Raw genomic sequence first — 20,685 nt, 5'->3', positions numbered from 1 at the left:
CTTCACACATGGATTGTACAAAATCAATATTTGATGGTTAAAAAAAAATATTTTTTTTTTTTTTTAAATCAGGACATTAGAAAACATAATAATCAGTCACTGGATTTGAAGTTTCATAAACCAAAATTTGACATAGCTGTGTAATTTGTCGGGCACCCACCGACAATAGAATAGCGCCAGATTTAGGAAGCTGGCTGAGGTCTGCAAAGTCTGTAGCCAGGTGACAAAATTGGCCAACCTGGGTTTCTTCCTTAAGTAGTCTCTGGTATGATGATATGGTATAATCCTGGCAGCCGGAGTCGAAATCCCTAGATTGCGGTTATGATCTCCAATCGGAATTGAAGCCCCTAGATTGAAGCCATGTAGCCAAGTGATCCTCTAGTTGAAGCCAAAGTCCCTAGACCGAGTCCACAAGGCATCCTGGTTCTGATCCCCTAGCCAGCTCTTAAGAGCTTAGACTAGATCATGCAACATCCATCAACAACCTGGTGACTCCAAGAAGTCCCCTTTTATAGCCATAACCTTCCCTTAGGATATACTGTGCCCTTATCAGATTGGTTGTACAAGGTTGCTTCTCTTATTGGATGAATTTCAAGCTGCATGGATAATGTTCATTTAAATGATGTGGATAGAAAGACTGAAGATATCTACATGTAGTCTGAAATCCATCATGAATCAATACTATTTTACACAGTCATAAGCAGCCCATGGGCATTCACCTGCATTCAAACCAATAACAGCTCATAGACCAGACAATCCATCTACCACTGGACCAAAGACAGGAAGTTAAATCCACTGCCTGCGGTAACCAACTTAATCCTATAGGCTACTCACACAACAAACCCAACAGAAAGGAAAAAAACATGGCTTCGATTATCCATCCAATGAAAACGCATAACCATTGTGAGCCATTGGACAATGCAATTGGACACTTGGTGACATGGTGCACGGCCCAATGAATCAAGTCTTTACTTCATATTCACGGTTTAAGCCCTTGGGTTCTAATGTGCCCAGAGTACATATCCAGAAAGATTCTCTTTCTTTGAGCTAAACACAAGTCAACAATACATTGTAAGCAGATTCTATTACCAGTCCCACACCATTTTGTGACGCATAATCACACAGTGATCCAATTAAGATTCCAAGTCATCGAACATGTCCAAGCCATACGCAGAGGAGGCAATAGAATTAGGAAGCTCAAAGAAAGGGAATCTTTCTGGATATATACTCTGGGCACATTGGAACCCAAAGGCTTAAACCATGAATATGAAGTACAGACTTGATTCATTGGGCCATGCATGGACATAATGGACATAATTCTAATAGGCAGGACAGGTAATAAGGAGCACAAGTTATATGCTAAAATGTGTTGTGTGACAAGACAGACACAGGAAAGGACATGATAACAGGTGTAGGGACCAACAAGGTGAGACAAGGGGTATCAGGATAGGGTCAAGTAGGTATGAATGTAGTAATGGGGCAGGCATAGAGAATTGTATGTGAATGTGAATTACAATAAATCACTAAGGAAAGGAATATGTGAGTGTGTGCCTAATGTAAACTAATATTGTACTGGCAAAATTATAGATGGAAAGGGAAAAGGGGAGGGGGGAGAGAGGAGGCTGTAATTGACTACAAGGGTATGAGTTATGAGTGATCATAGGGATAGTGTTACATAAGTGGAAATACCTATGGAGGACCGGATGTGTAAGCGCATACCTTATACAAACCTATAGAGTGCTGATGGGTGAGAGTGTGATGTTAGATATAAGACATCCTATAGTGAATAGTGAGCCGTAATCAAGTGCAACAGGGATATTTCACGTGACTATGGGAACCTGGAAGGTAAAGAAAGGGGAGAAAAAACTGTTAGACAAGGTAATCAGACATAATGTAACCAGTTGATCAGACATGATCACCTGGTTTGAGACCCCCTGCCTTACACTATATAGATATCATGTTCATTCCCCATCTATCTTGCTCAGGAGAGCATCTCCCTCCCCCGGCACCAAGAGCAGCTCATACTGAATTGTTACATTGACTAGTAACACTGCACACAGAAATGCACCTTAATATTCCACTGTTAACCCTTTCCTCCCAGCAGTAACACACAACTCCTCACCTTGATATCATGGTGATTTATGGTCAGAATGACTTCAATGCGATCAGTGATTTCTATTCTAGCTCTGCTCACATAGATTTTATATCCACACTCAACTATAGGCCGTTCTTCATATTTTGGGGGCTTTTAGTCAGATATACTAGTTTGTGCCTGTATAGTATTGGTGTAGATGGGAGTGTAGGGCATGGGTTACATGGCACTGTGGTGGAATACTGATGGGAGGTATTGGTGCTGTGTTTGATGCTTCTACTGGGTATTTTCCTACAAATACTGGAACAGCTCACTGCTTAGAATGATCCTTCCCAGCTCTATAATATATTATATATACCCCACAATGCAGGCTCACACACACATTTGTCTCAAGTGTGTTGTAGGGACACAGATACAGTCTTGGTCATGTGACTAAAGGCTACTTTACACACTGCGATATCGGTCCCGATATCGCTAGTGTGGGTACCCGCCCCCATCTGTTGCGCGACACGGGCAAATCGCTGCCCATGCCGCACAACACCGACCAGACCCGTCACACATACTTACCTGCCCGGCGACGTCGCTGTGTCCGGCGAACCGCCTCCTTTCTAAGGGGGCGGTCCGTGCGGCGTCACAGCGACGTCACTGAGCGACCGCCCAATAGCAGCGGAGGGGCGGAGATGAGTGGCCGGAACATCCCGCCCACCTCCTTCCTTCCTCATAGCGGCTGGGAGGCAGGTAAGGAGAGGTTCCTCGTTTCTGCGGTGTCACACGGAGCGATGTGTGCTACCGCAGGAGCGACGAACTACATCATTACTGCTGCAGTAACGATAATCGAGAATGGAGACCCATGTCACCGATGAGCGATTTTGCACGTTTTTGCAACGATGCAAAATCGCTCATCGGTATCACACGCAGCAACATCGCTAATGCGGCCGGATGTGCGTCACAAATTCCGTGACCCCAACGACTCCGCATTAGCGATGTCGCAGCGTGTAAAGCCCCCTTTAGTGGGAGTGGTGTACAGGGTCTTAGCAGTAAAGAGTATTCCATATTTCTGCCAGATACCCACAGAGATATTGAAATTTGAAAAAAGAGACTTCTGCTCATTGAAGGTAAGAACTGCTCACATAGCGTTCAACTCCACAGCAAACGAGTGCTCTAGCACTGGCATCTCAGCAGGGATATTCCCCTACTACACATGTGTGTCTAGGTCACTGTGACAGTTTACAGGACATAACTCAGGGCACCTAGACAGAAGGCAGAGGGACTACTTTCTATTTCTGGTGTAGAGCTTAGTACAATATATATATATTTATACTATTACATGGGACACATGTACCTTGTATTACCATTATTCGCTGTATATGAACCCCTTTTCTCCGGGCATTATTTGTCTATAGCATTTTTCACGAACCTGAGGCAACTGAGAACCCTTCAGTGAAGGAATTCCACTAACCCTCACAATACCTACCAGGGGCCTCCCTGCAGTAACTCAGGTAGTTGTACCCATTCTCTTTCCGCATTCTATGTGTTCTTCTTCTTTCTTCTTTTTTTTCTTTTTTCTTCTTTTTATTTCTATCATGTAGTTCAGGGGTTTATAGATATATGTCCTGCATCTCATATTTCCTTTAGTGGTGCTTCTTACCCATTCTCATATCATTTACCCTAGTATTTCATGATCCTGAGGCGACTGAGAACCCTTTAATAAAGGAATCCTTTTTCACCTGAATTGTCAAGTGATACTTACCAGTGACTATCACGTAATGTTACAGGTAGTTCCATTTTCTTCCTCTTCTTTCTCTCCTTTCTTCTTTGTCACACGGTCCATTGTGTTATAGCCCACGTGTCATGATAACACTTGTACCATCTTTTCATTTAGATTCCACCTACAATTATTTACCGATTCCAGTTCTGGAATAGGCTTTCATCATCTACTCACTAGAATTCTCAAGTTCATAAGGTACTGAGACATATACATGTTCACACCATTATAAAGAACAAAGTATAAACATTGAGGTTTTTCTCACACCCATGTTCCTGTGTTCTTTGATATGATATGTGTTCATTTCCTTCACTATATAGGATTGCAAGTTTTCCATTTGTACCTTAATGGCAATGACGCTATACAATTGAACACATATCATCCTGTTATCCATATAGGTGTGTATTTACCTGCTTGACTATTTTTGGTTGTTTGATCCAGAATGTTTCTCCAGATAGGTCATGTGGAAATTTTCTTTCCTCAGTACAAATGTTTTCACTATGGCTTTGGAAAATTTTTTTGTATGTGCATCATGGTCATTTGACCCATTGTACTCTCAAGTAGCAATATATTGTACTGTTATGTTGTACTATGTACTAATTACGTGTTTATATGGTTTTGTAACCCTTTATGATCTTAGATAACTTTATCCTTGATAAAGACCTAAAAACAAGCTCGAAACGTTGGATGAATTATCCTTTTGCACAAATAAAGAATTTTCAGCATTCTAAGAGTTCTTTTCTTACGTTATTGATCACTATAGTGTGCCAGAGCTATTTCTATTGAATTAACTCTTATTTTTTCTGAGCACCTGCTATATACACAGTGAGCCAGACATATTCAATTTTCATTCAGAAGGCAGAGGGAAGCCTTAGCAGCTGAGCCTATATCTTGGCTTGTGAGCATTAGAACAGGCCGGCGATTACAGGGTAACATGAAAAATGTCCAGCTTGCATTATGACTAGAACATGACAATATCCTTTTAAGTACTAACCTATGATGCGTTCCTAAGCAGTTGATGTTATATGTTCTACATTTCATTTTCTGCATACTTTACAAGTAGTAGAATTTGCTTTGATATAGGCAACTGGATTTTCACAATGAAAAGGCAAAGGATAACGCCCGAAAAAGACGCCATACATTATGTCAGTGCCATCACTGACAAACCTGGATTGACCATGAAATACATCAATCCCCTTAAAGGTGAGTTAAAACAAGTTTTAACTAAATTGCCTTAATATTGTCATGCATTAGAATGACTGTCTTAGGTAATGATAAATATTTTCTACAGGAAGAGGAGTGTTTGCTGAAACTGAAATCGAAAAAGGGAGTTTTGTTGCAGAATATCGAGGTGAGCTCACGTATGCACTTACGATGGTAGACAACTACTCGAGATTTATGGTTGTGGTACAAGTCAAAGATCTAATGGCCCATACTGCAGCGAAGGTCTTCCAAGCACACTTATGCAGACCTCATGGCTACTCAGAGAGAGTCCTCACAGATCAAGGCACTGCCTTTGAAGCGGAAATCTTCAAGGACTTCTGCAGCTTTTACCGATGCAGGAAGATGCGTACTACACCCTACCATGCTCAAACCAATGGTTATCAACCTGCTCAGGACTTTACCCCATATTCCAGATGTGGCCTTACAAGTGATTTATAGAGGGGTAACAATACGTTGGGATCATCGGATCTAATCTCCCTTTTTATACACCCTAAAATCTTGTTTGCGTTAGAATAAACAATAACATCATAAAGGTATAGCAGTACCGTTTCAAAGTTTCGGTGTCCCAAGCAGCATTCCATCAGCCTCTGGAAGGTTCCTGGCAAATTGCACAGCTCGAAGGGCATGCTTTTGAACTCGCAGAGACCCATCGGGGTGGCAAAGGCGGTCTTCTTCCGGTCTGCCTCAGCAACGGACACTTGCCAATAGTGACTAGTGAGATCAAGGGTAGAAAAATAATTTGCAGTTGTCAATGCAGCTAGCTATTCCTCAATACAGGGGAGTGGTGCTGTCCTTCTTCTTTAACAGGACCAACGGAGCTGCCCAGAGGCTACAACTGTCACGGATAACCCCAGCCTCCTTCATGTTGCTCAACATGTCCTTGGTACACTGGTAATGTGCAGGTAGATTTGGCTTATATCTCTCTTTGATGGGTGGGTGTGCACTTGTGGGGATGTAGTGTTTGACCCCTTTTATTTTTCAAAAGTCTAGCGGATGTTTGCTGAAGACTTGCTCGTATTCTTGCACTAGCCTGTAGACCCCCTTCTTGTGATGTGAAGGTGTGGAGTCAGTGCCTACGTGTAATTCCTTACACCACTCCTCTGGCTGACTTGGTGAGCTGTCACTGAATGGGTGGGCTGAAGCAATGGTGGATGCTGCTGTTTGGATAGCATGTGTATCTACTGAGAACAGCTTATCAATGGTGGCAAATCGGAGCAGCTTAATCTTTTGCTCTCCGCAGTTCAACACTCTCATGGGCACTCTTCCCTTCCATATTAATGAATAAAACTATGATGTAAATAGCATATAGATACCCCACAAATGCAGATAAAAGTAGGTTATGGGAAAAGGGGGAAGAGAGAAACAGGAAAATAGTGGAATAAAGTATAACTTCCAGGTGGGAGAGGAAATGGCAGCACAGCCAGTGGAGGTGAAGCAAGGGGAGCCTGCAACTAAAGAGTTGAGAGCGTTATCACATGGTGACTGAGCCTGATTGTAACGGGAGCATAGAGGTGCCGATCCTGTCTTACCTGCGTTGGTGTAGAAGTGGGTGTCCTGTGGTGGAGTCAGCTATGTGCAGTGGTGGCCGTGGGTTCTTTTATGTGCGACCGTAGTAATAGCTGTGCCCACTTCCTGTATGGGAATGGAATGCAGTGAGGCTAATGGAACGCACGCCTGCGCATTTGTGTTTAACGTCGCGCATGTGCAGAACGGAGAAAAGGCTGCGCTCACTTCCTAATGAAAGGGAGTGAGACGCAGCTGGGAAGGGAAGGGAAAAGATTAGGGTTTGGGGATGATGAAAGGGCTTTCTACGGGCAAGGATGGCAAAGGGTGGCAGTGACGGAAAGTCAGGCAGATGGTCCTGTCCTGTCCTGTCCGTCCGTCTTTTTGTATCATGAATTGGAAAGACTGCAAGGGGGAGGGGAGGTGCTTGTGCCCAAAAGGAGGAGTTATTCAGATTCATTGCAGTGGGCGGCGGCTGCAAAAAGTACCATTCTCCTTGTTTTTGCTCTGCAAAACAGCCTTTTCAAGGGTTTGGCTTGGGTGACAAAATGTCTTCTGTAGGCGTGGGTTTGTCTCCCTCTCCCTAAGATGTGTCCGGTATAGGCCAGGGTGCCACTCAAGGCCGTAACCAATTCGGGTTATAGCTTCTCGGCCTTTTGGCTAAGATCAAGTGTAGTTTCGGAGGACGCTACCTTGGTCGGTACTGGAAGGTGCCTGGGATTGCACGTCTGCCGGCCTTGAGGGAGTGTGTGCGCCTTCTGGTGACACATAGCCCTCTTGTGCCTGGACGGTTCCCAGGCAACGGGAGGCGATCACCTTTGTTATTTTGAAGTCCTACTGATAAACAGAAAAAAAAAAATTAAATCTGTTCTTATCAGTTTAATATCTGATACGTCCCCTCTCTAGGGACCATATATTAAATGGATTTTTAGAACAAGGAGATGGAAAAAATCTTGCTCTGTCCACTCCACGCATTGACCTGGTATTGCAGTACCTCCAGGACCGGTGCACCCCTTCTTAACCGAGTTTCCAAAAGCAGAACTCAATTCACCTGATTCAAATGAGCCTCATTAGTGAATTGAAAGAAAGCAAAAACTTTATATGCACCTCAATTTGGCCAATTCACTTTTCACACTTTCACCCTTTTTTTTTATCTTTCACACCTTTTACTTGCTTTATTGATGCAAAAGCTGTGCCAAATAGCAAACTCATCTCCACTCAACTTGACCAACTCTGCTATGTCCCGTGCAGTATCTTATTCTCAGTCTTATCTAGATCATTTGCAATTGAATAGAATAGATCCCTTTTGGACACATTGGATTCAGCTGCTGCAGTGACTGCAGGTGTTAGAAGATGCAGACTTGGCATCAGGTGCTGTCTATCAGATTCCACTCCAATTAAAGCTTCCATTGTTTTTCGGTGTTTTCTTTGAGCAATGATGATGTCTTTAGTGATCTGTTGGCTCCCTCTCCTGGAGGAAGAGTTTGCTTGCTCTTGGACTTTCAAAAAGAGAGGTCATGATAGACATTTAGCTTCTGAGCCCAATTGGGGACAGTCATGGGTGATGAATGTTTTGCAACCTGCTGCGAAGCCTGATACCGCAATATAAGGAACGTCAAATACTAAGAATGGGCGGCCTATGAAAGAATTAGTACTTTCATTAAGCATACTTAAACGGCTAATTGGGAATAGACAAACTGTAAAAAGCCCTCTGAGAAAGCCCCTCTCTATCCTTTGTCAGTAAGCTTTTCTGTAGTCTGCCTGTTGATGTATTTTCCGTTTGAACAGTGCACAACATGAAGTGACGGAACACTGGCTTGTCACAATGTCCCCCGCTGACATCACAATAGCGCTGCTGCCTAGAAAGCCAGCTGCGCAGCAGAAGTTGCTCTTTGGGTGGGATGGTGGGCTAATGTATCTATTCCTGCTTGGTGAGAGTTTGACATGATCTAGAGCAACGAGTTCCAGCGGCTAGCGGTTGATTATTGGCTGTAATGGGGCTTTCTGGCTGGTGCTAGCCTTTCTTCTTAGCACACAGGAACCATAATCCCTACACCATGCTTCGATGGATTCTCTCATCCCAGCCCAGTAAAACTACATATTTCACACAGTTATAGGCAGCCCATGGGCATTCACCTGGATTAAAACCCATAACAGCTCATAGACCAAACAATCAATCTACCACTGGACCAAAGACAGGAAGCTAAATCCACTGCCTGCGGTAACTAACTTAATCCTATAGGCTACTCACACAACAAACCCAAGAGAAAGGAAAAAAACATGGCTTCGATTATCCATCCAATGAAAACGCATAACCATTGTGAGCCATTGGACAATGCAATTGCACACATGGTGACATGGTGCACGGCCCAATGAATCAAGTCTGTACTTCATATTCACGGTTTAAGCCCTTGGGTTTTAATGTGTCCAGAGTACATATCCAGAAAGATTCCCTTTTTTTGTGCTAAGCACAAGTCAACAATACATTGTAAGCAGATTCTATTACCAGTCCCACACCATTTTGTGACGCATAATCACACAGTGGCCCAATTAAGATTCCAAGTCATCGAACATGTCCCAGCCATACGCAGAGGAGGCAATAGAATTAGGAAGCTCAAAGAAAGGGAATCTTTCTGGATATATACTCTGGGCACGTTGGAACCCAAGGGCTTAAACCATGAATATGAAGAACCGACTTGATTCATTGGGCCGTGCACATTTTTTCTAACGCCCGGTTCTTTTTCGTGTTCACACTATATATGGTTCCACTATGTATGGAGTTCCATTCTTCCTTGTTTTTTATTTGTCATGTTTGTCATGTCTGATCAACTGGTTACATTATGTCTGATTACCTTGTCTAACAGTTTTTTCTCCCCTTTCTTTACCTTCCATGTTCCCATAGTCACGTGAAATATCCCTGTTGCACTTGATTACGGCTCACTATTCACTATAGGATGTCTTATATCTAACATCACACTCTCACCCATCAGCACTCTATAGGTTTGTATAAGGTATGCGCTTACACATCCGGTCCTCCATAGGTATTTCCACTTATGTAACACTATCCCTATGATCACTCATAACTCATACCCTTGTAGTCAATTACAGCCTCCTCTCTCCCCCCCTCCCCTTCTCCCTTTCCATCTATAATTTTGCCATATATACTAGCAAACACTCAGTGTACCTAGTGGCATCCTATTCGTGGCTATTGGACCTTGCTATAGTCCCACTAGTGCCAAGACATTTGCAGAGCGCATCTGCCTGCGTTGCACACTCCAACTAATTATAAGTAAGCCATTATACTAGCAAACACTCAGTGTACCTAGTGGCATCCTATACGTGGCTATTGGACCTTGCTATAGTCCCACTAGTGCCAAGACATTTGCAGAGCGCATCTGCCTGCGTTGCACACTCCAACTAATTATAAGTAAGCCATTATACTAGCAAACACTCAGTGTACCTAGTGGCATCCTATCTGTGGCTATTGGACTTTGCTATAGTCCCACTAGTGCCAAGACATTTGCAGAGCGCATCTGCCTGCGTTGCACACTCCAACTAATTATAAGTAAGCCATTATACTAGCAAACACTCAGTGTACCTAGTGGCATCCTATACGTGGCTATTGGACCTTGCTATAGTCCCACTAGTGCCAAGACATTTGCAGAGCGCATCTGCCTGCGTTGCACACTCCAACTAATTATAAGTAAGCCATTATACTAGCAAACACTCAGTGTACCTAGTGGCATCCTATACGTGGCTATTGGACCTTGCTATAGTCCCACTAGTGCCAAGACATTTGCAGAGCGCATCTGCCTGCGTTGCACACTCCAACTAATTATAAGTAAGCCATTATACTAGCAAAAACTCAGTGTACCTAGTGGCATCCTATCTGTGGCTATTGGACTTTGCTATAGTCCCACTAGTGCAAAGACATTTGCAGAGCACGTCTGCCTGCATTGCACACTCCAACTTTTTTAAACTAAGCAATTTTACTAGCAAACACTCAGTGTACCTAGTGGCATCCTATACGTGGCTATTGGACTTTGCTATAGTCCCACTAGTGCCAAGACATTTGCAGAGCGCATCTGCCTGCGTTGCACACTCCAACTAATTTTAACTTAGCCATTATACTAGCAAACACTCAGTGTACCTAGTGGCATCCTATACGTGGCTATTGGACTTTGCTATAGTCCCACTAGTGCCAAGACATTTGCAGAGCGCATCTGCCTGCGTTGCACACTCCAACTAATTATAAGTAAGCCATTATACTAGCAAACACTCAGTGTACCTAGTGGCATCCTATACGTGGCTATTGGACCTTGCTATAGTCCCACTAGTGACAAGACATTTGCAGAGCGCATCTGCCTGCGTTGCACACTCCAACTAATTATAAGTAAGCCATTATACTAGCAAACACTCAGTGTACCTAGTGGCATCCTATACGTGGCTATTGGACTTTGCTATAGTCCCACTAGTGCCAAGACATTTGCAGAGCGCATCTGCCTGCGTTGCACACTCCAACTAATTATAAGTAAGCCATTATACTAGCAAACACTCAGTGTACCTAGTGGCATCCTATACGTGGCTATTGGACCTTGCTATAGTCCCATTAGTGCCAAGACATTTGCAGAGCGCATCTGCCTGCGTTGCACACTCCAACTAATTATAAGTAAGCCATTATACTAGCAAACACTCAGTGTACCTAGTGGCATCCTATCTGTGGCTATTGGACTTTGCTATAGTCCCACTAGTGCCAAGACATTTGCAGAGCGCATCTGCCTGCGTTGCACACTCCAACTAATTTTAACTTAGCCATTATACTAGCAAACACTCAGTGTACCTAGTGGCATCCTATACGTGGCTATTGGACTTTGCTATAGTCCCACTAGTGCCAAGACATTTTCAGAGCGCATCTGCCTGCGTTGCACACTCCAACTAATTATAAATAAGCCATTATACTAGCAAACACTCAGTGTACCTAGTGGCATCCTATACGTGGCTATTGGACTTTGCTATAGTCCCACTAGTGCCAAGACATTTGCAGAGCGCATCTGCCTGCGTTGCACACTCCAACTAATTTTAACTTAGCCATTATACTAGCAAACACTCAGTGTACCTAGTGGCATCCTATACGTGGCTATTGGACTTTGCTATAGTCCCACTAGTGCCAAGACATTTGCAGAGCGCATCTGCCTGCGTTGCACACTCCAACTCATTATAACTAAGTTGCATTGTCAGGGATATTTATTCTTTATTATTCTGCTGTTAATAAAGCTAGACCACCACTGCAATCTTCACCACCTCTCAATTTTTACTACCACATTTTCAGTCCACAATCTTGTCGCAATCAACATGAGTGGCAAAATGACAGATGCTGGTGGAAAGGGGAAGAGGCGTGGTGGAAAAGGCAAAAAAGGTTTTGTCTGTGGGGAAAGTGGCAAAGCTCCATTATCATCTGCTGAAGATGGACCATCTACCAGAAAAAGTAAGATGTCTACTACTTACCGTGGACAATCCGATGTGCTCCCTTTTTTACGGACACGAACAACAGGAAGAAAGGTAGATGATGGGCAAAAAAGGAAAATGCTTGAATGGATCTCAAGTGGTCCAACAAGTGCCCTCTCAGCCACTTCAAGTACCGCATCCAAAAAACACCAGTCCTCTGAGTTGTCATCCCAATCACACTTGATTTCTCCCAGCTCTGAAGTCTCCATCAGCCCTGCACAGTATGGTGGAACTGAGATGGCTGAGTCTGCAGAGCTGTTCAGTCACACTATAGCCTGGGAATCAGAGGTCTGCTCCCAAGCTACAGTGAGTACAGAACAGGAAATGGTCTGCAGTGATGCCCAGAACCTTTGTGACTCTGATTCAGGCCGTGAGGACCAAGTTTCTGAGCATAATGTTGACCCTTTGTCACAAACTGTAACACCTGTGGTTATAGACAATGAGGAACATACTGATGAAGATGAGACGCAGATACCCGATTGGGATGACAACTTAAATATTCGGTCAGGGCAAGAAGAGGCTCGGTCTGAGGGGGAGGGGAGTGCAAACACAACAATTGATGATGAAGTTCTAGATTCCACCTACTGTCAACCCCCAGTCAGGCACTCGAGGAGGTCAACAGAGGCGGTGGAGGAGGATGCAACCGACGACGAAGTTACCTTGCGCCTTCCTGGACAGAGTCGGAGCACTGGTAGCACGTCTACAACTGCATCCTCAGCCACCACTCTGCCTATGAGCATTATTCGGGGTGGATCAACAGGTCGCATGGCCTCTAAGCCTTGCCTAGCCTGGTCCTTTTTTGACATAGAAAAAGATCGCCCAAATCATGTGATATGTAAAATTTGTCATGATTCTCTTAGTAGAGGTCAAAACCTCAGCAGTTTGACAACTTCTTCCATGAATCGTCACATGAATAAATATCATAGGTCCCGGTGGGAAGCTCACTGTGCTGCAATGCTGCAAGAGCGAACCATCCACCGCCCGCCCCTTCCAGTGCATCCGCGCGCTCTTCATCTTCTAGGACTGTGGGGACAGCTGTCACACCTGTTTTTCCACGCCAAACTTCCACCACTGTAACCGCAACAGGCAGTTTGCTTGTAAGGTCGTCAGTTGGTTTGGAAGGGGAAACAAGTGAGTGTGTACAGCTCTCTCAGACATCGATAGCACCAACGTTGGATGAAGGCAACATCATGTCTCCGCCTGCACTTTCCTCACAAACCTGCATTTTTCCAGGGACACCCTACTCAACACCGTCTACACACAGCAGCCAGATCTCTGTCCATCAGATGTGGTCAAATAAAAGGCCACTTCCTCCGACCCATGACAAAGCTAAGAGGTTGACTCTATCCCTCTGTAAGCTGTTGGCTACCGAAATGCTGCCTTTCCGCCTAGTGGACACACAGGATTTTAGAGACCTTATGTCTGTCGCTGTGCCCCAGTACCAGATGCCTAGTCGCCACTACTTCTCTAAGAAAGGTGTGCCCGCGCTACACCAGCATGTCGCACACAACATCACCGCTTCCTTGAGAAACTCTGTGTGTGAACGGGTGCATTTCACCACCGATACTTGGACCAGTAAGCATGGACAGGGACGTTACATGTCGCTAACTGGGCACTGGGTAACTATGGTGATAGATGGTGAAGGGTCTGCTGCACAAGTCTTGCCGTCCCCACGACTTGTGTGTCAATCCTCTGTCTGTCCAAGTTCCGCCACAGCTTCTGCATCCTCCACCTCATCTGGGTCCTCCACCTCCGCCCCAAGCCTGCCTGGTCAGGCCACCAGCATTCTCACTGCGCAGAAGGAATCACGCACGCCTCATTACTATGCTGGCAGCAGAGCGCAACGGCATCAGGCGGTCTTTAGCTTGACATGTCTTGGGAATAAGAGTCACACAGCTGAGGAGTTGTGGTCAGCTCTGCGGTCCGAGTTTAATAAATGGTTGTCTCCACTCAACCTGCAGCCTGGTAAGGCCGTGTGCGACAATGCTGCAAACCTGGGTGCGGCACTTCGCCTGGGCATTGTGACACACGTACCTTGTATGGCTCACGTGTTGAACCTTGTCGTCCAGCAATTTTTAACACACTATCCCGGCCTAGATGGCCTTCTGAACAGGGCACGAAAACTGTCAGCTCACTTCCGCCGTTCAAGCGCCGCAGCAGAGCGACTTGCATCGCTCCAGAAGTCTTTCGGCCTGCCGGTTCATCGCCTGAAATGCGATGTGGCGACACGCTGGAATTCAACTCTCCACATGTTACAGCGACTGTGGCAGCACCGCAGAGCCCTGGTGCAATACGTCATGACGTATAGCCTGGGCCAACGAGATGCAGAGGTGGGGCAGATCACCCTGATGGAGTGGTCTCAGATCAAGGACCTATGCACCCTTCTGCACAGTTTCGACATGGCGACGAATATGTTTAGCTCTGACAATGCCATTATCAGCATGACGATTCCAGTCATTTACATGCTGGAGCACACGCTAAACACTATTCGGAGTCAGGGGGTGGGACAACATGAAGGGGAGGAACTACAGGAGGATTCATATGCGCAAGGGACAACAACATCACCAAGGTCCAGACGTTCATCATCACCAACGCAGCAGGCATGGGACCATGGGGAACAGGGATCGACAAGGGCGCATAGTAGCAGGCGAAATGTTGAGCAAGGTGCAGGAGAACATGAAGAAATGGAGGACGAACTGTCCATGGACATGGAAGACTCAGCGGATGAGGGAGACCTTGGTCAAATTTCAGTTGAAAGAGGTTGGGGGGAGATGTCAGAGGAAGAAAGAACGGGTAGCACCTCTATGCCACAAACACAGCGTGGACTTGGTCCGCATGGCTGCGCAAGACACATGAGTGCCTTTTTGTTGCACTACCTCCAACATGACAGTCGTATTGTCAAAATTAGAAGTGATGATGACTACTGGATTGCCACACTATTAGATCCCCGGTACAAGTCCAAATTTTGTGACATAATTCCAGCCATAGAAAGGGACGCACGTATGCAGGAGTATCAGCAGAAGCTGTTACTCGATCTTAGCTCGGCTTTTCCACCAAACAACCGTGCAGGTGCAGGGAGGGAATCTCCCAGTTGTAACTTGACAAACATGGGACGGTCTCGTCATCTTCAACAGTCTACCCGTACCAGTAGGACCGTATCTGGTGCCGGTAACAGCAATTTTATGGAATCTTTTCATAATTTTTTTAGACCCTCTTTTGCAAGGCCACCAGAGACAACAAGTCTGACACATACTCAACGGCTGGAGAGGATGATACAGGAGTATCTCCAAATGAACATCGATGCCATGACTGTGCAACTGGAGCCTTGCTCCTTTTGGGCTTCAAACCTAGAAAAATGGCCAGAGCTCTCCAGTTACGCCTTGGAGATTTTGTCGTGTCCAGCTGCCAGCGTAGTCTCTGAACGTGTATTCAGTGCTGCTGGGTGTGTGCTGACAGATAAGCGCACGCGTCTGTCCAGTGACAATGTGGACAGACTGACGTTCATCAAAATGAACAAGTCATGGATCCAGAAGGAATTTACTACCCCTGTGTCATCCTGGGGAGAGTAAATGCTTGTTGATTTGGAATGTGCTTGATGCAAATCAAAACATCCTGTTTGCAACTAGGGCCCAAGTGCTGCCACTGATGGGGTGGGTGTCTGTGTGGCCCAATTTTTGGAAAAAAGGGAGACTCCGCTTGGAGTAACCCTTGCTTGCTGTGTTTTTAAAAGAAGCCAAGATGAACAGAGCTGGGATCAGGAAAGACTTTGCTACCTACCCCGGTGTCATCCTGGGGACGGTTAAGAATAGCGTATTTTTGAATGTGCTTGATGCAAATGTAGCTGTGAAGTGTACAACTGGGGCACAACTGCTGCCACTGAAGGGGTGGGTGTGTGTGGGGCCCAATTTTTGGAAAAAAGGGAGACTCCGCTTGGAGTAACCCTTGCTTGCTGTGTTTTTAAAAGAAGCCAAGATGAACAGAGCTGGGATCAGGAAAGACTTTGCTACCTACCCCGGTGTCATCCTGGGGACGGTTAATTATGGCGTATTTTTGAATGTGCTTGATGCAAATCAAAACATCCTGTTTGCAACTAGGGCCCAAGTGCTGCCACTGATGGGGTGGGTGTCTGTGTGGCCCAATTTTTGGAAAAAAGGGAGACTCCGCTTGGAGTAACCCTTGCTCGCTGTGTTTTTAAAAGAAGCCAAGATGAACAGAGCTGGGATCAGGAAAGACTTTGCTACCTACCCCGGTGTCATCCTGGGGACGGTTAATTATGGCGTATTTTTGAATGTGCTTGATGCAAATCAAAACATCCTGTTTGCAACTAGGGCCCAAGTGCTGCCACTGATGGGGTGGGTGTCTGTGTGGCCCAATTTTTGGAAAAAAGGGAGACTCCGCTTGGAGTAACCCTTGCTTGCTGTGTTTTTAAAAGAAGCCAAGATGAACAGAGCTGGGATCAGGAAAGACTTTGCTACCTACCCCGGTGTCATCCTGGGGACGGTTAAGAATAGCGTATTTTTGAATGTGCTTGATGCAAATGTAGCTGTGAAGTTTACAACTGGGGCACAACTGCTGCCACTGAAGGGGTGGGTGTGTGTGGGGCCCAATTTTTGGAAAAAAGGGAGACTCCGCTTGGAGTAACCCTTGCTTGCTGTGTTTTTAAAAGAAGCCAAGATGAACAGAGCTGGGATCAGGAAAGACTTTGCTACCTACCCCGGTGTCATCCTGGGGACGGTTAATTATGGCGTATTTTTGAATGTGCTTGATGCAAATCAAAACATCCTGTTTGCAACTAGGGCCCAAGTGCTGCCACTGATGGGGTGGGTGTCTGTGTGGCCCAATTTTTGGAAAAAAGGGAGACTCCGCTTGGAGTAACCCTTGCTTGCTGTGTTTTTAAAAGAAGCCAAGATGAACAGAGCTGGGATCAGGAAAGACTTTGCTACCTACCCCGGTGTCATCCTGGGGACGGTTAATTATGGCGTATTTTTGAATGTGCTTGATGCAAATCAAAACATCCTGTTTGCAACTAGGGCCCAAGTGCTGCCACTGATGGGGTGGGTGTCTGTGTGGCCCAATTTTTGGAAAAAAGGGAGACTCCGCTTGGAGTAACCCTTGCTCGCTGTGTTTTTAAAAGAAGCCAAGATGAACAGAGCTGGGATCAGGAAAGACTTTGCTACCTACCCCGGTGTCATCCTGGGGACGGTTAATTATGGCGTATTTTTGAATGTGCTTGATGCAAATCAAAACATCCTGTTTGCAACTAGGGCCCAACTGCTGCCACTGAAGGGGTGGGTGTGTGTGGGGCCCAATTTTTGGAAAAAAGGGAGACTCCGCTTGGAGTAACCCTTGCTTGCTGTGTTTTTAAAAGAAGCCAAGATGAACAGAGCTGGGATCAGGAAAGACTTTGCTACCTACCCCGGTGTCATCCTGGGGACGGTTAATTATGGCGTATTTTTGAATGTGCTTGATGCAAATCAAAACATCCTGTTTGCAACTAGGGCCCAAGTGCTGCCACTGATGGGGTGGGTGTCTGTGTGGCCCAATTTTTGGAAAAAAGGGAGACTCCGCTTGGAGTAACCCTTGCTTGCTGTGTTTTTAAAAGAAGCCAAGATGAACAGAGCTGGGATCAGGAAAGACTTTGCTACCTACCCCGGTGTCATCCTGGGGACGGTTAAGAATAGCGTATTTTTGAATGTACTTGATGCAAATGTAGCTGTGAAGTGTACAACTGGGGCACAACTGCTGCCACTGAAGGGGTGGGTGTGTGTGGGGCCCAATTTTTGGAAAAAAGGGAGACTCCGCTTGGAGTAACCCTTGCTTGCTGTGTTTTTAAAAGAAGCCAAGATGAACAGAGCTGGGATCAGGAAAGACTTTGCTACCTACCCCGGTGTCATCCTGGGGACGGTTAATTATGGCGTATTTTTGAATGTGCTTGATGCAAATCAAAACATCCTGTTTGCAACTAGGGCCCAAGTGCTGCCACTGATGGGGTGGGTGTCTGTGTGGCCCAATTTTTGGAAAAAAGGGAGACTCCGCTTGGAGTAACCCTTGCTTGCTGTGTTTTTAAAAGAAGCCAAGATGAACAGAGCTGGGATCAGGAAAGACTTTGCTACCTACCCCGGTGTCATCCTGGGGACGGTTAATTATGGCGTATTTTTGAATGTGCTTGATGCAAATCAAAACATCCTGTTTGCAACTAGGGTCCAAGTGCTGCCACTGATGGGGTGGGTGTCTGTGTGGCCCAATTTTTGGAAAAAAGGGAGACTCCGCTTGGAGTAACCCTTGCTTGCTGTGTTTTTAAAAGAAGCCAAGATGAACAGAGCTGGGATCAGGAAAGACTTTGCTACCTACCCCGGTGTCATCCTGGGGACGGTTAATTATGGCGTATTTTTGAATTTGCTTGATGCAAATCAAAACATCCTGTTTGCAACTAGGGCCCAAGTGCTGCCACTGATGGGATGGGTGTCTGTGTGGCCCAATTTTTGGAAAAAAGGGAGACTCCGCTTGGAGTAACCCTTGCTTGCTGTGTTTTTAAAAGAAGCCAAGATGAACAGAGCTGGGATCAGGAAAGACTTTGCTACCTACCCCGGTGTCATCCTGGGGACGGTTAATTATGGCGTATTTTTGAATGTGCTTGATGCAAATCAAAACATCCTGTTTGCAACTAGGGCCCAAGTGCTGCCACTGATGGGGTGGGTGTCTGTGTGGCCCAATTTTTGGAAAAAAGGGAGACTCCGCTTGGAGTAACCCTTGCTTGCTGTGTTTTTAAAAGAAGCCAAGATGAACAAGTCATGGGTCAGCAAAGACTTTATCTACCTACCCCGGTGTCATCCTGGGGACGGATAAGAATGGCGTATTTTTGAATGTGCTTGATGCAAATCAAAACATCCTGTTTGCAACTAGGGCCCAAGTCCTGCCACTGATGGGGTGGGTGTCTGTGTGGCCCAATTTTTGGAAAAAAGGGAGACTCCGCTTGGAGTAACCCTTGCTTGCTGTGTTTTTAAAAGAAGCCAAGATGAACAGAGCTGGGATCAGGAAAGACTTTGCTACCTACCCCGGTGTCATCCTGGGGACGGTTAATTATGGCGTATTTTTGAATTTGCTTGATGCAAATCAAAACATCCTGTTTGCAACTAGGGCCCAAGTGCTGCCACTGATGGGGTGGGTGTCTGTGTGGCCCAATTTTTGGAAAAAAGGGAGACTCCGCTTGGAGTAACCCTTGCTTGCTGTGTTTTTAAAAGAAGCCAAGATGAACAGAGCTGGGATCAGGAAAGACTTTGCTACCTACCCCGGTGTCATCCTGGGGACGGTTAAGAATAGCGTATTTTTGAATGTGCTTGATGCAAATGTAGCTGTGAAGTGTACAACTGGGGCACAACTGCTGCCACTGAAGGGGTGGGTGTGTGTGGGGCCCAATTTTTGGAAAAAAGGGAGACTCCGCTTGGAGTCACCTTGCGGTGTTTTACATGATTTTAGAATGGCGTGCCATGCCTATATCTGTGTGTCCTCCTCTTTTTCCTTGTCCAGCTGTTTTGTTTTCGCATGAGTATATGTCCTTGTCACTTTCCCATGTGTTTGTGTTGTGTTGTGAGTTGTTTGTCACCTTTTGGACACCTTTGAGGGTGTTTTCTAGGTGTTTTACTGTGTTTGTGATTGCCTGCCATTGTTTCCTATTGGCTCGAGTTCGGTTCGTCGAACGTTCGACGAGCCGAACTCGAACGGGAGCTCCGTTCGGCGAACCGACCTCGAGCCGAACCGGGACCGGTTCGCTCATCTCTACTCCTGGACATAGCATTCGAATTACCAGGTCCCTGAAGGCTGAAATGCGTAGTGGCCGGAAATCATGAACAATTACAATGGGCGTATGTGCTGTAGATCCTGCGTCAGTTGTAGCTTGAAACTTTGTCTTTTCACGGATTTGCCCGTCTCTCATGGTGTTGGGCTATTTTCGGATCAAAATGGTGTGTCCCTCCTTGGCCCGTATCATGGGTTATTTCAGGGGCAAATTTAACTCTCTTAGCACTTTTCTCCTTAATTGTGGCCGTTGAATTGTGGGGTCAAGGTCTATCCAACCAGCATATTTGTTGTTTTTCAGACAATTTAGGGCTCGTGCATAGTAATAATAACACAGGTTTCCAAGGGTAAAAATTTTTGAAAGATGTGATTTTTTTCATACTTTCGATCATTGGACTCAGTAAAAATATTGAAAAAATATCATCACGTACAGTTTTTTCACAAACACTGATTCTATAGGTGTTAGGGCCAGGTGGACGGGCAGACCCAGGAGGTGGATCCACTGGGCCGAACACCTTAATGAAGGCAAGGGGTCCGGTAGCCGGAGCACTACGGGTAGCAGGACAGTCCGTGCAAAAGAGTGGAATGGAGAAGTCCCTGGGACCACGGAGTCACTGATGGTAGTCCGGGTGACGGAGCTCAGGTTCGGAGGCCGAGATGTCAGGCAGAGTCCGGAACCGATGGAGCGAGAGGACGGGTCACCACAGGGATCAGAGATGGTACGGACTGACGGCTGTGTTTTTAAAAGAAGCCAAGATGAACAGAGCTGGGATCAGGAAAGACTTTGCTACCTACCCCGGTG

General features: G+C 45.7%; 1 pseudogene; it reads left to right on the top strand.

The window, feature by feature from the left end:
- Nucleotides 1-7,395: 7,395 nt before the first annotated feature.
- LOC142261086 (U2 spliceosomal RNA) lies at nucleotides 7,396-7,600 on the top strand (annotated as a pseudogene).
- Nucleotides 7,601-20,685: the final 13,085 nt, after the last annotated feature.

The sequence above is a fragment of the Anomaloglossus baeobatrachus genome, unplaced genomic scaffold (assembly GCF_048569485.1).
Source record: "Anomaloglossus baeobatrachus isolate aAnoBae1 unplaced genomic scaffold, aAnoBae1.hap1 Scaffold_212, whole genome shotgun sequence".
NCBI classification, from domain to species: domain Eukaryota; kingdom Metazoa; phylum Chordata; class Amphibia; order Anura; family Aromobatidae; genus Anomaloglossus; species Anomaloglossus baeobatrachus.
Note: the sequence above shows the minus strand (reverse complement) of the source record. Positions and strands in the feature narration are given on the sequence as shown.